This window comes from Oryctolagus cuniculus, chromosome 17 (genome assembly GCF_051225735.1).
Source record: "Oryctolagus cuniculus isolate XC-2025 breed Fujian yellow rabbit chromosome 17, ASM5122573v1, whole genome shotgun sequence".
Classification (NCBI taxonomy): Eukaryota; Metazoa; Chordata; class Mammalia; order Lagomorpha; family Leporidae; genus Oryctolagus; species Oryctolagus cuniculus.
In genome coordinates this window covers 36,486,945-36,504,002 of record NC_142883.1, presented here as the reverse complement: position 1 = coordinate 36,504,002, position 17,058 = coordinate 36,486,945, and the positions used below count along the sequence as shown (strand labels likewise).

Genomic DNA, 17,058 nt, shown 5'->3' with positions numbered 1-17,058 from the left:
AATAAGAAAATTAATAACCTGATTTAGAAGTGGGAAAAATCCCTGAACACCCACCTCACTAAAGAAGATATATTGTATGGCATATCAGCAGATCAAAAAATGTCCAGGGGCAGGCTTTTAGCTTATCAGTTAGTGTCCATATCCCACATCGAAGTACCTGGGTTTAGTTGCTGTCTCTGGCTCTGGGTACCCATGGAGGAGAGCTGGATGAGTTCTCAGCTGTCAGCTTCATCCCCTCTACTTGAGGCTGCTGGATTTGGTGAGTGGACCAGTGGATGAGAGCTCTCTCTGTCTCTTTGCATCTCAAGTAAATTAGAAAGAAAAGACGACTAACAGCATGTTATCAAGGAATTGGAAACCAGCGATGAAATGTCACATTTTGAAAGGGCTAAAATCCAAAACACTAGCAACAACAGATGCCAGAAGTGATGTGCAGCAATAGGAATGTCCTCCTTTGCTATTGGGAGTGTACAGTGGTGCAGCCATTTTGGAAGGCCAACCATACATACACCGTAAGATCAGGAAGTCACCCTTATTAGTATTTACCTCAATGTGTTAAAACTTCAGTCCCCATAAAAACCTGCATGAGATGTTCGTATAGAAGCTTTGTTTATTATTGGAATGCAGTCAAGATGTCCTTCCCCGTGTGTGTGTATAAATAAACCTAGGTGCAATATTATTTCTTGCTAAGAAGAAATGTATCGTTATGAAAAGAGCATGAAGGAGCACTGGGTACATATTACTCAGTAGAATAATCCAAACTGAAAATGAGAGAATCTTGTGTGATTCCAAATATATGACATTCTGGGAAAGGCAAAACCATGGAGACAGTTCTGATTCTATGTCCACAGAAAATCCTGCATGTGAATGTGTATGGCAGCTTTGTTCAGTTTCCCAGCCCTGGGAGCGATCCAGGTGCCCTTCAGTACCTGAAAGGATTATGAACTTTGATGTACTCATAAAATGGATTACTACTCTTAGTTACTTCTGGTGAGGTTTGTTATTTTCATCCTACTTTCTTACTCTGGAGGGTCAGGTTGAAGTTTGTGTACTTTATAAGGAACTACTCAGCTGTCGTCCAGGAGACCTGCATTTTATATTGCCAGCAGCAGAGTGAATGATTGTTTCTCTCTTTATTTACCAGCACATGTTGTCTTTATGTTTTTATTTTTATTAATTTTTACTAGACATATATTGAAGTCTCTTCTGGATTTTGTATTTCCCTTATGACTAACTGGGGATCTGTACAATGTCTGTCATGAAATATGTGTGCATGTTTGCTTTCTTAAAAGGAAGAAATTTAAAGAGTTCAATAAAAATATTTCTAATTTTCCTGGGGTAATTACTTAATGGTGCTATTTCCTAAAACTACTGCCTCTTCCATTGCCTTTTATACCAAATGCCTATAAACTATTATATAGTTTATAATGGAAACTTACCATTGAAGTTATTTTTTAAATGTAGAAAGTAAAGAAATTGTGTGCCAAATAAGTTGGTAGGTCTTTAGAATTCCATCTGAATTTCATAATTTAGGCATAAATTTAAGACATACTGTATTGAGAATTTCAGCAGATTTTAGGTAAGTATAGTTATTTTTCTTTGTCTAGTGGTTCTAAATGTACATATTCATTTATATGAAAACATTTAATGGTTTCTTGTTGATGCCTATATTCTGTATTTCTAATACCTTAAACATTTTTCCTTTGAGGAAATCTAGTTTAAATATTTTGTTATATAGTTCATAATTATTTAATTTAACCTTTTCATTTTCAATATATGAAGAACTTTTTGAAATTGGCTCTTTAAATAGCTATAATCCACTCTTTTCACTGAAATTAATTAACTATGAAAATTCCATACCTTTGGCTATTGTAAATATATCAAAATGAGGAGGTTTTCCTCCCTGTTAAAATCTTAATAACTTCCTTTATTGGGTATAGGTCAGATGTACAGTAGGTTCTGAAAAATTTTTTTCAACACACACGCTTAGTAAGTCACTGTAAAGCAAGTCACTTTGTTAAAGAAAAAGTCAGTTGGAAACAGTTTGTGTTTATTTTTGTCTTATACATTTTGATATACAAATACAGGAAGTCAAGATGCCTGTGCAGACTTTATAATATTTTCAATAGCCATCTAATAACACAGGTTGCTTCTTTTCTCTTCTTTTTTATTTTTAAAGATTTATTTTATTTATTTGAAAGAGAGAGAGAGAGAGAAAGCAAGAGTTAAGTGTCTTCCATCTGCTGGTTCCGTTCCCTAAATGGCCACAAAGGCTGGGGCTGAGCAATTCCAAAGTCAGGAGCCAGGAGCTTCTTCTGGGTCTCCCATGTGGGTGCAGGGGCCCAAGCACTTGGGCCATTTTCTGATGCTTTCTCAGGCACATTAGTAGGGAGTGGGTTTGGAAGTGGAGCAGGTGGGACTCATACTTGTGCCCATATGGATGCTACCATTGCATGCCACGACTTTAACCCACTGTACCATAGCACTAGCCCCTGGTTGCTTCATTTCTGTTTTTCTTATAGCCTCTGGTCTTTACTTACAGTAGATTCAGTTATTTTATCTTTCTTTTTTTTTTTTTTTAAGACTTCAAAATTTCTTCCAGGACCTTTTCTCCTTTTTCAGCTATCAGTTTTTACTTTTAAAATGAAATCATAGCTCTGTGTTTAAGTGTCAGACACACAGTGACAAACATGTAAATTGGGGCCAGTGTTGTGGTACAGTGGGTTTAAGCCACTGGCTGTGATGCTGGCATTGCATATGAACGCTGGTCCTGATCTTGGCTGCTCCATTTCCGATCCAACTCCCTGCCAATGTGCCTGGGAGAGAAGCCGAAGATGACTCAAGTACTTGGGCTCCTGCTACCCAGGTGGGAGACCCAGTGGAGCTTCTGGCTTTGGTCCGGCCCAGCCCCAGCTGTTACAGCCATCTTGGGGAAGTGAACCATTAGGTGGAATATCTGTGTCTCTGTGTCCCTCTTCCCCCTTGCCCCAACTCTGCCTTTCAAATAAAAAATCTTTTTTTTTTTTTTAAAAAAAAAGGTTAATGCATTTGAGTTCTGTAGAAATCAAAGGAAGCCTGTATTCTAGGTACAATTTTCATCTGGCACTTTCTACTCCATTTGTGTGATGTATAGTAAAGTAGAAAGTAAAAGCTTGATTTGTCTCTGTATATTTTAGTATAACATGGTATGGGGAATGAGTACTGAGTTTCTGGAAAGACTTCTTGTCGGTCTGCATATGTGGAAAAGTTGGATTGCATGGCTATGCCTCTGAAATGGTCAAGGCTTTTGAAAGGAAAAAATGGAGAACAAAAAGATGGGTTGGGTGTGCTTGTAACTGTGGTGTTGTGTTGAGTGTGCTGATTTTCTTATGAATATATAAATTTGAGAGTTATCAGTTATGTAAGAGTATTTTTTTCTCCACATATAAATAGCATTTTCAGCTCTGGCAAATCTTGTTCAGTTAGTTATAAACTGAAGTCTTCTCGAAGAGAATCTCGGTTTTGACATTCAGTGAGTGAAATGCCAGAGAAGTGGTCAGAATTCTGCTGTTTCATTTATTGTAGCCTTAATAGGCTCCTAATTGATGGTAACAAGTTTTTTGTTTTTGTTTTTAAGATTTTTTTATTTATTTGAGAGAGAGAGTTATGGACAGAGAGAGGGAGAGACAGAGAAAGGTCTTCTAATTCGCTGGTTCACTCCCCAAATGGCCACAACGGCCAGATCTAGGCTGATCTGAAGCCAGTAGCCAGGAGCCTCTTCCCTGTCTCCCATGCAGGTTGGGTGCTCAAGCACTTGGACCATATTCCACTTCTTTCCCAGGCCACAAGTAAAGAGCTGGATCGAAATTAGAGCAGCTAGAACTTGAGCTGGTGCCCATATCGGATGCCAGCACTGCAGACGGAGGCTTAGCCTACTATGCCATGGCCCTGGCCCCAGCAAAGTTGTTTTTTTTTCTCTTCTAGTTGGTGAGCAGAATATTAGGTTTCATTATTCATTGTTTCCTTATCACCAGAGGACTGCATTAATTTGTTGGAAATATTCAGAAAAAAATACTTGCCTTCTTTCACTTTTCAAAATTTGTTTATTTAGTACAGTCCATAGATTTATGTGGTGAACTTAGGTGAGAGGGCTGAAAGAGAGGAGGAAGACAGTGAATGACATGCTTATAAAGCATGGCCTTTCTGACCCCTGGCCTGTCAGTTTTTATGGATAATTTGTAAGTTGTCTTCTAGTTGTAGCTAGATGAAGATTTTTTTTGAAATCATGAAAGGATAATTTCATGGTGTGTGTGCATTTTTCTAGTGTGGTAATGATCATAGTAACATACCCTGTTTAATATGATGGGGCCGGCGCTGCGGCTCACTAGGCTAATCCTCCGCCTTGCGGCGCCGGCACACCGGGTTCTAGTCCCGGTCGGGGCGCCGGATTCTGTCCCGGTTACCCCTCTTCCAGGCCAGCTCTCTGCTGTGGCCAGGGAGTGCAGTGGAGGATGGCCCAAGTACTTGGGCCCTGCACCCCATGGGAGACCAGGATAAGTACCTGGCTCCTGCCATTGGATCAGCGCGGTGTGCCGGCTGCAGCGCGCTGGCTGCGGCAGCCATTGGAGGGTGAACCAACGGCAAAGGAAGACCTTTCTCTCTGTGTCTCTCTCTCTCACTGTCCACTCTGCCTGTCAAAAAATAAAAAAAAATAAATAAATAAAAAAATTAATATGATGAATTACATAACCTAATATTCTGGAGGAGTAGTAGCATTATTCCAGAGTAAATCCACCTTCTGGTCCTTGGATGAACTTTATCTGCTCTGGTATTGTTGAATTTGATTTGCTTATGGTTTTATTTATTTATTTATTTATTGACAGGCAGAGTTAGACAGTGAGGGAGAGAGACAGAGAGAAAGGTCTTCCTTTCGTTGGTTCACCCCCCAAATGGCTGCTATGGCTGGCACACTGCACCAATCCAAAGCCAGGAGCCAGGTGCTTCTTCCTGCTCTCCCATGTGGGTGCAGGGCCCAAGCACTTGGGCCATCCTCCACTGCCTTCCCGGGCCATAGCAGAGAGCTGGACTGGAAGAGGAGCAACCGGGACAGAATCTGGCACCCCAACCGGGATTAGAACCCAGGGTGCCAGCACTGCAGGCAGAGGATTAGCCAAGTAAGCCGCGGTGCTGGTCATGATTTGCTTATGTTTTATGAATGAATTTTATATTCTTGTGAGATACTTTGTTTTTAGATAGATGTTACTAGCATCATAAAATAAGTTGAGAAGTCACTCATCTTCTGAATTTGTGTATGGTGGCTATAATTTTTTCATTGAACGATGGATATAATTTATAAGTAAAGGCATTTTTGATTTCTTTTTTTAAAAAAGCTTTTTTTTTAAATTTATTTGAAAGAGTTAGAGAGGTAGCGACAAAGACGGGGTGGGGGGGGGAGAGAGAGAAAGAGAGAGAGAGAGAGAGAGAGAGGTCTTCCATCCACTGGTTCACTCTGCAAATGTCCACAATGGCTGCAGCTGAGCCGATCCAAAGTCAGAAGCTAGGAGCTTCCTCCGGGTCTCCCACGTGGGTGCAGGAGCCTAAGGACTTGGGCCGTCCTCTGCTGCTTTCCCAAATGCATTAGCAGGGAACTGGATCAGAAGAGGAGCAGCTGAGACTTGAACTGGCACCCATATGGGATGCCAGTACCCCAGGCCACTGTTTTAACCTGCTGTGCCACAGTGCTGGCCCCTAGGATTTCTTTTCCTGAAGTTATAGGTTTAATTTCTATCATATTCTCATGTGTTTAGATTGGTTTTGGTAGTTTGTAGGTGTTAGGAATTTATCTACATCATCTGAATATTCCTTATTTCCTGCTTTTAATTCTTTTCCTATTCCTTACTGACCCCCCCCCCCACTAGAGACAATCCTTTTTTTTTTCTTTTAAAAGATTTTTTTTTTTTTTTATTTTTTGACAGGCAGAGTGGACAGTGAGAGAGAGAGACAGAGAGAAAGGTTTTCCTTTTGCCGTTGGTTCAACCTCCAATGACCGCCGCAGCCAGCGCGCTGCGGCCGGCGCACCGCGCTGATCCGATGGCAGGAGCCAGGAGCCAGGTGCTTTTCCTGGTCTCCCATGGGGTGCAGGGCCCAAGCACCTGGGCCATCCTCCACTGCACTCCCTGGCCACAGCAGAGAGCTGGCCTGGAAGAGGGGCAACCGGGACAGAATCCAGCGCCCTGACCGGGACTAGAACCCGGTGTGCCGGCGCCGCTAGGCAGTCTTTTAAAAGATTTTATGTATTTACTTATTTGAGAGAGTTACAGACAGACAGAGGGAGAGACAGAGAAAGGTGTTCTAATCTGCTCATTCACTCCCCAAATGGCTGCAATGGCCAGAGCTGGGCATATTTGAAGCCAGCAGCCAGGAGCCTCTTCCAGGTCTCCCACACGGGTGCCAGGGCCCAAGGACTTGGGCCATCCTTTACTGCTTTCCCAGGCCATAGCAGAGAACTGGATCAGAAGAGGAACAACTGGGACTAGAACCAGCACCCATATGGGATGCTGGCTCTGCAGGCAGAGGATTAAACTACTGTGCACAGCACTGGCGCTAACAGTCCTTTATTTTTGGCAAAAAATGGGTACAGCTGTTCCCACAGAGTAGTCAGTAATGTTTATGTTTTCAAAACAGTTGACAGTTTTTTAAAAAAGAGGCTTAACAATTTTCAGGTCGTTTAATAATTCAATATTGTTTGTGCTCAGGGCTGTCAGACCTTAAAGTGTTTGTGTCTGGTAATGTCCTGTTGGTAATACTGGTCCTACTGCAGGATGGAAGCTAGGTCTACAGCAAAAGTCAGCAATTCTAGGTGCTTGCTCACCTGGATACACCTTGCTTATCTTCCTTTGTAATAGTGGTTTGATTTTTCCCTACAGTGAATGACTTAAAATAAGGTGCTTAAGAAAACTGAGTCTCGGGGCCAGCATCATCAGGTTAAGCTGCTATCTGCAGTGCTGGCATTCAATATGGGCATTGGTTCAAGTCCTGGCTGCTCCACTTCTGATCCAACTCCCTGCTAATGTGCCCAGGAAAGCAGCGGAAGATGGACCACTGCACCCATGTGGGAAATCCAGAAGAAGCTCTTGGCTCCTGGCCTTGGCCTTCCCCTGCCCTGGTTGTTGTGGCCATTTGGGGAGTGAACCAGCAAATGGAACACGGATTCTCTCTCTCTCTCTCTCTCTCCAACCTTGTTTTTCTATAACTCTGACTTTCAAGTAAATAAATAAATCTTTGAAAAAAGTAGAAAAACCGGGTCGCACAACAGTGAACGAACACTATTCAGAAATCCCTTCTGAGCCGGTTTCCCCCCTGTAAGATGCAGGAGTTGGGTTTGACTTAGTGTTGCAGGGCATACCGTCCTGTGGGTGGGCAAACTGTATTCTCTATCACAGAGCTCAGCAGTGAGGAGGGCAAGAGGGGACCAGGGCTGCCAGTGCACAGTGTACTCGCCTTCAAGAGGCCAAGGTCAGCACTGAACTGCTAGGCCTCAAAAACACGTCTCTGTGTTTTGATCTGAAGACTCAGTCTACTGTGATTGTCTCATTCATACCAGTATATGTGCTTTCTATAAATTTATTTAAAGAATTAAATATCCCATTTATTAAGAAACCATAATAAAACCAGACAGTCATTTCCCTTCACCAGCATATCTTGCCTTGAAAAAGGAAATCAGATCAATATACAAACTTTGGCAATGTTGGAAGTTTCATGAAACCTGAATTGAGCCATCATTTGTTTTGGAGTTCAATGGCAAATTTTTTTTTTTTTTTTGACAGGCAGAGTGGACAGTGAGAGAGAGAGACAGAGAGAAAGGTCTTCCTTTGCCGTTGGTTCACCCTCCAATGGCCGCCGCGGCTGGCGCGCTATGGCCGGCACACTGCGCTGATCCGATGGCAGGAGCCAGGTACTTCTCCTGGTCTCCCATGGGGTGCAGGGCCCAAGCACCTGGGCCATCCTCCACTGCACTCCCTGGCCACAGCAGAGAGCTGGCCTGGAAGAGGGGTAACCGGGACTAGAACCCGGTGTGCCGGCACCGCTAGGCGGAGGATTAGCCTAGTGAGCCGCGTCAATGGCAAATTTGAGGACTTGGTCACCATAATAATACAGATGACAAGTGCAAGATCTTCACAGTGCAAAACCATTGCCATTTGTTGTTCATCTGCAGGTTCCAGCCTCTCATGCTGGAGATAGGTTCTTTTCACAAACAACACCTTGGAGATGGCTGCTTCCTGCTATACAGGGTGGCTGCCTTACAACCTGGGACCTGAGTATTTATAAAGTAAGCAATCAGCAGACAGACAGATAGGGCCTGTCCTGGGATCAGTGGTACCCAAGCTTGCAGACAAGCAGGAAAGCCCTTAAACTTGCCAGGTTGTAAGATCACAAAAATCTAACATGTTAAATACAAAATTCCAATGATCAAAAAAGGCAGAAATGACAAAACTAAAACCAAAATCCAAGAGTGAAGGAAGCATCATCACTTCCTCTCTGAAGAGGGAAACATCTCAAGAGGAGAAAATGGGCAAATCCCTGTCTCAAGTGTTGGTCCTGCTCCCCAGGCACCAATGAAAGGTGGGGACAATGTTAAAGAAAGAAGGTGGCCTCTCTTGAAGTCCCCACAAGTCAAGCCAGCAGGACTCTGTGCCATCTGAAGCAACACAGAAAGAAGTCATGAACTCCAGAGGCAGTGGTATTGTCAGTTGCACCAAACACGGGGTTGATACTCTTGGTTCAGTCCTTTTAAGATGACTGTGGTTTTTGAGAGAAGCACTTCAGAAGACTTTATTGTTTCTAGCTGAATACCATGGTGCATTGGACAAGCAGCCATGGTAAAAACAAAACCATTTCTGAGCTATAAACCAGTCCTTGTGTGTCCCCCAGTGGGAACCCAGGCATGAAAACACAGCTACAAAATATCCCTAGAAAAGTACAGGATCAGATGTTTTGCCAGCTCATCACAGAAGTGGAAACTCATCCAGAAAGAGGTCAATAGAAACGGCTTGGAGCACTGACTATGGTTTCCTAAAGAGCCCTGTCTCAACTCCAAGAGGAGAGGTGTCCTGTTCTGGCCCAAGAAGAAAAGGTTAGAGGCAAGAGCATTTATTTTCTTTCCCTTTGGATCTGCTGGGTACCAGCACCCTCTTGCATGTCCAGGGCTCAGGCTCTGAGGGTTCAAGACTAAATTTGATGGCTTTGTTCTTGGGCATTTACCAGCGACTGCAAATAGCCACATGGATGATGGGGAAAGCTTCCGCTTTGTAGCTGATGGTGGTGTTTTAGGGAGAATCAAGGAACTCCCAGATTCCTCATCTGCCTGATGCCTGTATCAGTTCTGGATACATCTAAGCAGTGGAAAATGAAAATAAAAGCAGATGATCTGCCGTTCTCAAGTGCAGCCCACTGGTCCTTCCCTTGGCCTTGCCAGCAGTCTTCTTTTGCTGGCTTCCAGGTCTGTATCTACAGCAGTGCCACCTTTCCAGATGGGGTCCCACATGAGGCCATCTGCAAAGCTGTTTGAGAGACTGCAGTGCCTTGCTTGGGGAAGAACTCTTTACAGAAAGAAAAAACTTGGCCAAGATCACCTCCGGTGACCGACTCTAGGGAGACAGTTGGGGACACCAGTCCCCCATTGTATTTCTTTATGTCTAGGGTCTGAGGTCATTCACCTGGCAGGTGTGTCTTGCTGCTGACGGGGCACTGGCCGCTCCAAAATCTTCCTGGTGATACCTGCTGCACTTTCCCCTCAGCACAGCTATACCTTCAGGTTTTGTCACCAGTTTCTGATTGTGCTGGGGAGCAGGGAAGAGTCATGGCAGTGTGCTGTCCCTGGCCTGTACACATCATGTCAGTTCAGAGTGTATGAGTTTGGGTAGCTCTGCTGCTGGACAATGTTGGCAGCCATCCTAATAGTCTCGGATGTGGGAAAAGGAGGCCATGGTGGGGCTTCTCAGCCTGGCTCTGGTGTCGCTCCTTGCTGGCCAGGTCTGCCACAGTGACAGGGAGGAGTTGTTTCCAGGCCTGCTGGTTTGCATACTACTTGGGCTTGTTGTCTAGGAAGACACCCAGGGTGGCCATCATGCCTAGGATGTTGGTGCTGGTGACTGCCTTGCACAACATGATCAGGTACACGATGATGACCTTGATTCGCTTGGTGGTGTTGTTGACAGAGTACCTCGGGATGATGATGTTAAGGATGCTGACGGTACTGATGGCCAGGCCACTGGTACACCCACCTCCCCTCAGTGCTGACCAGGAGTGCTGAGAGGTTCACCAGGACCCACGTTGGGTCATTACAAAGACAGTGTGGCAGCCCAGGATGTTCAGAGGGTGGAGATGGTAGATCCGCGAACCCCTCAAGACCTTCTTGGAGAGTCTGTTCTGAAAGGAGAAGCAGAGTGTGGCAGCAAGGGTGCTGACCAGCCCCCACAGGGCAAAAGACAACTCTGATAGTGGCCTGTAGGACACTGCTGCTGATGGGAATGGGTGACCAGTACACCTCGGTGCTTTGCTTCTCCTTTGTGAAGACCAGGGACACAGGCCCACCCAAAGGGGCATGGTGGCTTTGAGTTTTTGGCCATGGCGTTGCCTGTCCTCAGCATGTCCTACAGCAGGTGCAGTGCTGCCACCTGCATGCCCTTGTATGCCCTGCTGCCACCACCATCCTGCCCCAGTGGCTGCCCTTTCCTGCTGGGCCTCTTTTATTGATTTCTTGGGATATGTATATGTGTATGTAAATATATAAGATTTATTTATTTATTTGCGAGATAGAGTTAACAGAGAGAGGGAGAAACAGAGAGTCTTCCATCCACTGGTTCACTCTCCAAATGGCTGCAACAGTCAGAGCTGGGCCAATCCGAAGTCAACAGCCAGAAGCTTCTTCTGGGTCTCCCATGCAGGTGGAAGGGCCCAAACACTTGTACCATCTTCCACTGCTTTCTTAGTCAATAAGCAGGAAGCTGGATCGCAAGAGGAGCAGCTGGCACATGAATCAGTGCCCATATGGTTTGCTGTTGCCACAGGCAGAGGCTTAGCCTTCTACACCACAGTGCTGGCCCCTATTTCTTGGTATATTTTGATCAGTTCTCTTAGTCTGTTTTCATTGAATTTAAGTCACTTTTCAATTCCTGATTTCTTCAAGTGGAAACATTGGTTACCTCATCTTTACTTGTGGCAAGAACACAGTGCCTTATTCTTTGAAAATACAAATCTTTTCTCACATTTAATTCAATCATTTGATACTTTTAATATTTTTAATGACACTGTATTGTTCTTTACAAAAATATAGTGACATTTGTATTCTCACCTTGTGTTAGTGAGCTCAGTGAATCAGTGTACTAATTTAATGGTATGTATTGTAGGGTTGTTTATGTATGCTTGTCTACCTACAGATTTGTATTGCTTGGTTTTATACTTTTGCAGTCAGGTTTTCAGTAAATAGTAACAGCTTTGTTTCTTTCTTGTAATTATTATTTTCTTGACTTATACACAGGATCTCCCTTACTATGTTGAATAGAAGTATAGTGATAATGGGCATTCTTTTCTAGTTCCCTGTTTTTTTTTTTTTTAACTTTTATTTAATGAATATACGTTTCCAAAGTACGAATAATGGATTACTATGGCTTCCCCCCCATACCGTCCCTCCCACCCACAACCCTCCCCTTTCCCACTCCCTCTCCCCTTCCATTCACATCAAGATTCATTTTCGATTATCTTAATATACAGAAGATCAGCTTAGTATACATTAAGTAAGGATTTCAACAGTTTGCTCCCACACAGAAACATAAAGTGAAAAATAATAGATGATTTTTTTTTTAATGATGATGAAATCAGATCAGACCTATTGTCATGTTTAATCCCAGTGAGAGTCAAGTTGGGAGTTGATAGTTTCTTTTCTTTCTTTTTTTTTTTTTTTTTTTTTTTTTTTTTTTTTTTTTTTTTTTTACAGAGGATCAGTTTAGTATGCATTAAGTAAAGATTTCAACAGTTTGCACCCCCATAGAAACACAAAGTGAAATATATTATTTGAGTACTTGTTATAGCATTAAATCTCAATGCACAGCACATTAAGGACAGAGATCCTACATGAGGAGTAAGTGCACAGTGACTCCTGTTGTTGACTTTACCAATTGACACTCCTGTCTATGGCATCAGTAATCTCCCTATGCTCCAGTCATGAGTTTCCAAGGCTATGGAAGCCCTCTGAGTTCTCTGACTCTTATCTTGTTTAGACAAGGTCATAGTCAAAGTGGAGGTTCTCTCCTCCCTTCAGAGAAAGGTACCTCCTTCTTTGAAGACCTGTTCTTTCCACTGAGATCTCACTCACAGAGATCTTTTGCCAGAGTGTCTTGGCTTTCCATGCCTGAAATACTCTCATGGGCTTTTCAGCCAGATCTGAATGCCTTTAGGGCTGACTCTGAGGCCAGAGTGCCATTCAGGACATCTGCCATTCTGTGAGTCTGCTGAGTATCTCACTTCCCATGTTGGATCACTCTCCCCTTTATTTATTCTATCGGTTAGTGTTAGCAGGTACTAGACTTGCTTATGTGCTCCCTTTGACTCTTAGTCCTTTCATTATGATCAATTGTGAACTGAAATTGATCACTTGGACTAGTGAGATGGCATTGGTACATGCCACCTTGATGGGATTAAATTGGAGTCCCCTGGTATGTTTCTAACTCTACCATTTGGGGCAAGTCAGCTTGAGCATGTCCCAAATTATATATCTCTTCCCTCTCTTATTCCTACTCTTATGTTTAACAGGGATCACATTTCAGTTAAATTTCAACACTTAAGAATAACTGTGTATTAATTACAGAATTAAACCAGTCATATTAAGTAGAACAGACAAAAAAACTACTAAGAGGGATAATGTATTAAGTTGTTCATTAACAGTCAGGGCTATGCTGATCAAGTCACCGTTTCCCATAGTGTCCATTCCACTTCAACAGGTTTCCTTTTTGGTGTTCAGTCAGTTGTCACCGATCAGGGAGAACATATGGTATTTGTCCCTTTGGGACTGGCTTATTTCACTCAGCATGATGTGTTCCAGATTCCTCCATTTTGTTGCAAATGACTGGATTTCGTTGTTTCTTACTGCGGTATAGTATTCTAAAGAGTACATATCCCATAATTTCTTTATCCAGTCTACCGTTGATGGGCATTTAGGTTGGTTCCAGGTCTTAGCTATTGTGAATTGAGCTGCAATAAACATTAGGCTGCAGACCGCTTTTTTGTTTGCCAATTTAAATTCCTTTGGGTAAATTCCAAGGAGTGGGATGGCTGGGTCGAACGGTAGGGTTATCTTCAGGTTTCTGAGGAATCTCCAGACTGACTTCCATAGTGGCTTGACCAGTTTGCATTCCCACCAACAGTGGGTTAGTGTCCCTTTTTCCCCACATCCTCGCCAGCATCTGTTGTTGGTAGATTTCTGAATGTGAGCCATTCTAACCGGGGTGAGGTGGAACCTCATTGTGGTTTTGATTTGCATTTCTCTGATTGCTAATGACCTTGAACATTTTTTCATGTGCCTGTTGGCCATTTGGATTTCCTCTTTTGAAAAATGTCTATTGAGGTCCTTGGCCCATCTCTTAATTGGGTTGTTGGTTTTGTTTTTGTGGAGTTTCTTGATCTCTTTGTAGATTCTGGTTATTAACCCTTTATCTTTTATTTTTATTTTTTTTTTATTTTTATTTTTATTTTTTTTTTATTTTTATTTTTTTGACAGGCAGAGTGGACAGTGAGAGAGAGAGACAGAGAGAAAGGTCTTCCTTTTGCCGTTGGTTCACCCTCCAATGGCCGCCGCGGTCGGCGCGCTGCGGCCGGCGCACCGCGCTGATCCGGTGGCAGGAGCCAGGAGCCAGGTGCTTTTCCTGGTCTCCCATGGGGTGCAGGGCCCAAGCACCTGGGCCATCCTCCACTGCACTCCCTGGCCACAGCAGAGAGCTGGCCTGGAAGAGGGGCAACCGGGACAGAATCCGGCGCCCCAACCGGGACTAGAACCCGGTGTGCCGGCGCCGCTAGGCGGAGGATTAGCCTAGTGAGCCGCGGCGCCGGCCCTTTATCTGTTGCATAGTTTGCAAATATTTTTTCCCATTCTGACGGTTGTCTCTTCACTCTCCTGACTGTTTCTTTTGCAGTACAGAAACTTCTCAATTTGATGCAATCCCAATAGTTAATTTTGGCTTTGACTGCCTGTGCCTCCCGGGTCTTTTCCAGAAACTCTTTGCCTGTGCCAATATCTTGAAGGGTTTCTCCAATGTTCTCTAGTAACTTGATGGTGTCAGGTCGTAGATTTAGGTCTTTAATCCATGTTGAGTGGATTTTTGTGTAAGGTGTAAGGTAGGGGTCTTGCTTCATGATTCTGCACGTGGAAATCCAATTTTCCCAGCACCATTTATTGAATAGACTGTCCTTGCTCCAGGAATTAGTTTTAGATCCTTGATCAAATATAAGTTGGCTGTAGATGTTTGGGTTGATTTCTGGTATTTCAATTCTGTTCCATTGGTCTATCCATCTGTTTCTGTACCAGTACCATGCTGTTTTGATTACAACTGCCCTGTAGTATGTCCTGAAATCTGGTATTGTGATGCCTCTGGCTTTGTTTTTGTTGTACAAGATTGCTTTAGCTATTCGAGGTCTCTTGTGCCTCCATATAAATTTCAGCACCAATTTTTCCAGATCTGAGAAGAAGGTCTTCGGTATCTTGATTGGTATTGCATTGAATCTATAAATTGCTTTTGGGAGAATGGACATTTTGATGATGTTGATTCTTCCAATCCATGAGCATGGAAGATTTTTCCATTTTTTGGTATCCTCTTCTATTTCTTTCTTTAAGGTTTTGTAATTTTCATCGTAGAGATCTTTAACGTCCTTGGTTAAGTTTATTCCAAGGTATTTGATTGTTTTTGTAGCTATTGTGAATGGGATTGATCTTAGAAGTTCTTCCTCAGCCATGGCATTGTCTGTGTATACAAAGGCTGTTGATTTTTGTGCATTGATTTTATACCCTGCTACTTTGCCAAACTCTTCTATGAGTTCCAATAGTCTCTTGGTAGAGTTCTTTGGGTCCCCTAAATAAAGAATCATGTCATCTGCAAAGAGGGATAGTTTGAGTTCTTCCTTCCCAATTTGTATCCCTTTAATTTCTTTTTCTTGCCTAATAGCTCTGGCTAGAACCTCCAGAACTATATTGAATAGCAGTGGTGAGAGTGGACATCCCTGTCTGGTCCCAGATCTCAGTGGAAATGCTTCCAACTTTTCCCCATTCAATAGGATGTTGGCTGTGGGTTTTTCATAGATTGCTTTGATTGTATTGAGGAATGTTCCTTCCAAACCCAGTTTGCTTAGAGTTTTCATCATGAACGGGTGTTGTATTTTATCAAATGCTTTCTCGGCATCTATTGAGAGAATCATATGGTTTTTCTTCTGCAGTCTGTTAATGTGGTGTATCACATTGATTGTCTTGCGCACATTAAACCATCCCTGCATACCAGGGATAAATCCCACTTGGTCTGGGTGGATGATCTTTCTGATGTGTTGTTGCATTCTATTGGTGAGAATTTTATTGAGGATTTTTGCATCTATGTTCATCAGGGATATTGGTCTGTAATTCTCTTTCAGTGCTGCATCTTTTTCCGGCTTAGGAATTAAGGTGATGCTGGCTTCATAGAAAGAATTTGGAGGCCGGCGCCGCGGCTCACTAGGCTAATCCTCCGCCTAGCGGCGCCGGCACACCGGGTTCTAGTCCCGGTCAGGGCGCCGGATTCTGTCCCGGTTGCCCCTCTTCCAGGCCAGCCCTCTGCTGTGGCCAGGGAGTGCAGTGGAGGATGGCCCAGGTGCTTGGGCCCTGCACCCCATGGGAGACCAGGAAAAGCACCTGGCTCCTGGCTCCTGCCATCGGATCAGCGCGGTGCGCCGGCCGCAGCGCGCCGGCCGCGGCGGCCATTGGAGGGTGAACCAACGGCAAAGGAAGACCTTTCTCTCTGTCTCTCTCTCTCACTGTCCACTCTGCCTGTCAAAAAAAAAAAAAAAAAAAAAGAAAGAATTTGGGAGGATTCCCTCTTCTTCGATTGTTCTGAATAGTTTGAGAAGAATTGGAGTTAGTTCTTCTTTAAATGTCTGGTAGAATTCAGCAGTGAATCCATCTGGTCCTGGGCTTTTCTTTGTTGGGAGGGCCTTTATTACTGTTTCAATTTCTGTCTCAGTTATGGGTCTGTTTAGGTTTTCGATGTCTTCCTGGTTCAATTTAGGTAGGTTGCATGTGTCCAGGAATCTATCCATTTCTGATAGGTTTCCCTGTTTGTTGGCATACAAGTCCTTGTAGTAATTTCTGATGATTCTTTTTATTTCTGTGGTGTCTGTTGTTACATTTCCTTTTTCATCTCTGATTTTATTGATTTGGGTCTTTTCTCTTCTTTTTTTAGTTAGTTGGGCCAATGGGGTGTCAATTTTGTTTATTTTTTCAAAAAACCAGCTCCTCGTTTGGCTGATTTTTTGTAATGTTTTTCTTGATTCAATCCTGTTGATTTCTTCTCTGATTTTAATTATTTCTCTTCTCCTACTAGATTTGGGTCTGGTTTGCTGTAGGTTTTCTAGATCCTTGAGGTGAATAGAAAGCTCATCTATTTGGTGCCTTTCCAATTTCTTGATGTAGGCACCTATTGATATAAACTTTCCTCTTAACACTGCTTTTGCTGCATCCCATAAGTTTTGGTATGTTGTGCTGTTATCCTCATTTACTTCCAGAAAGTTTTTGATTTCTCTTTTGATTTCTTCTATGACCCATTGTTCATTCAGGAGCATGTTGTTCAATCTCCATGTGTTTGCGTATGCTCTAGGGATTCCTGAGTTGTTCATTTCCAACTTCATTCCTTTATGGTCTGAGAAGCTGCATGGTATGATTCTAATTCTTTTGAATTTGCTGAGACTTGCTTTATGTCCTAGTATGTGGTCAATCCTAGAGAAGGTTCCATGTACTGCTGAGAAGAATGTATAATCTTTAGCTGTAGGATTGAAAGTTCTGTATATATC

The 17,058-nt window shown here is 43.2% G+C and overlaps 1 protein-coding gene and 1 pseudogene across 17 annotated transcripts in view; one reads left to right on the top strand and one right to left on the bottom strand.

Annotated features, from left to right (window-relative positions):
* BCAS3 (BCAS3 microtubule associated cell migration factor) overlaps window positions 1-17,058 on the top strand; it is a 611,182-nt gene that overhangs the window by 126,220 nt on the left and 467,904 nt on the right. The window lies entirely within an intron of this gene.
* Window positions 9,880-10,730, bottom strand: LOC103351614 (solute carrier family 35 member E1 pseudogene; annotated as a pseudogene).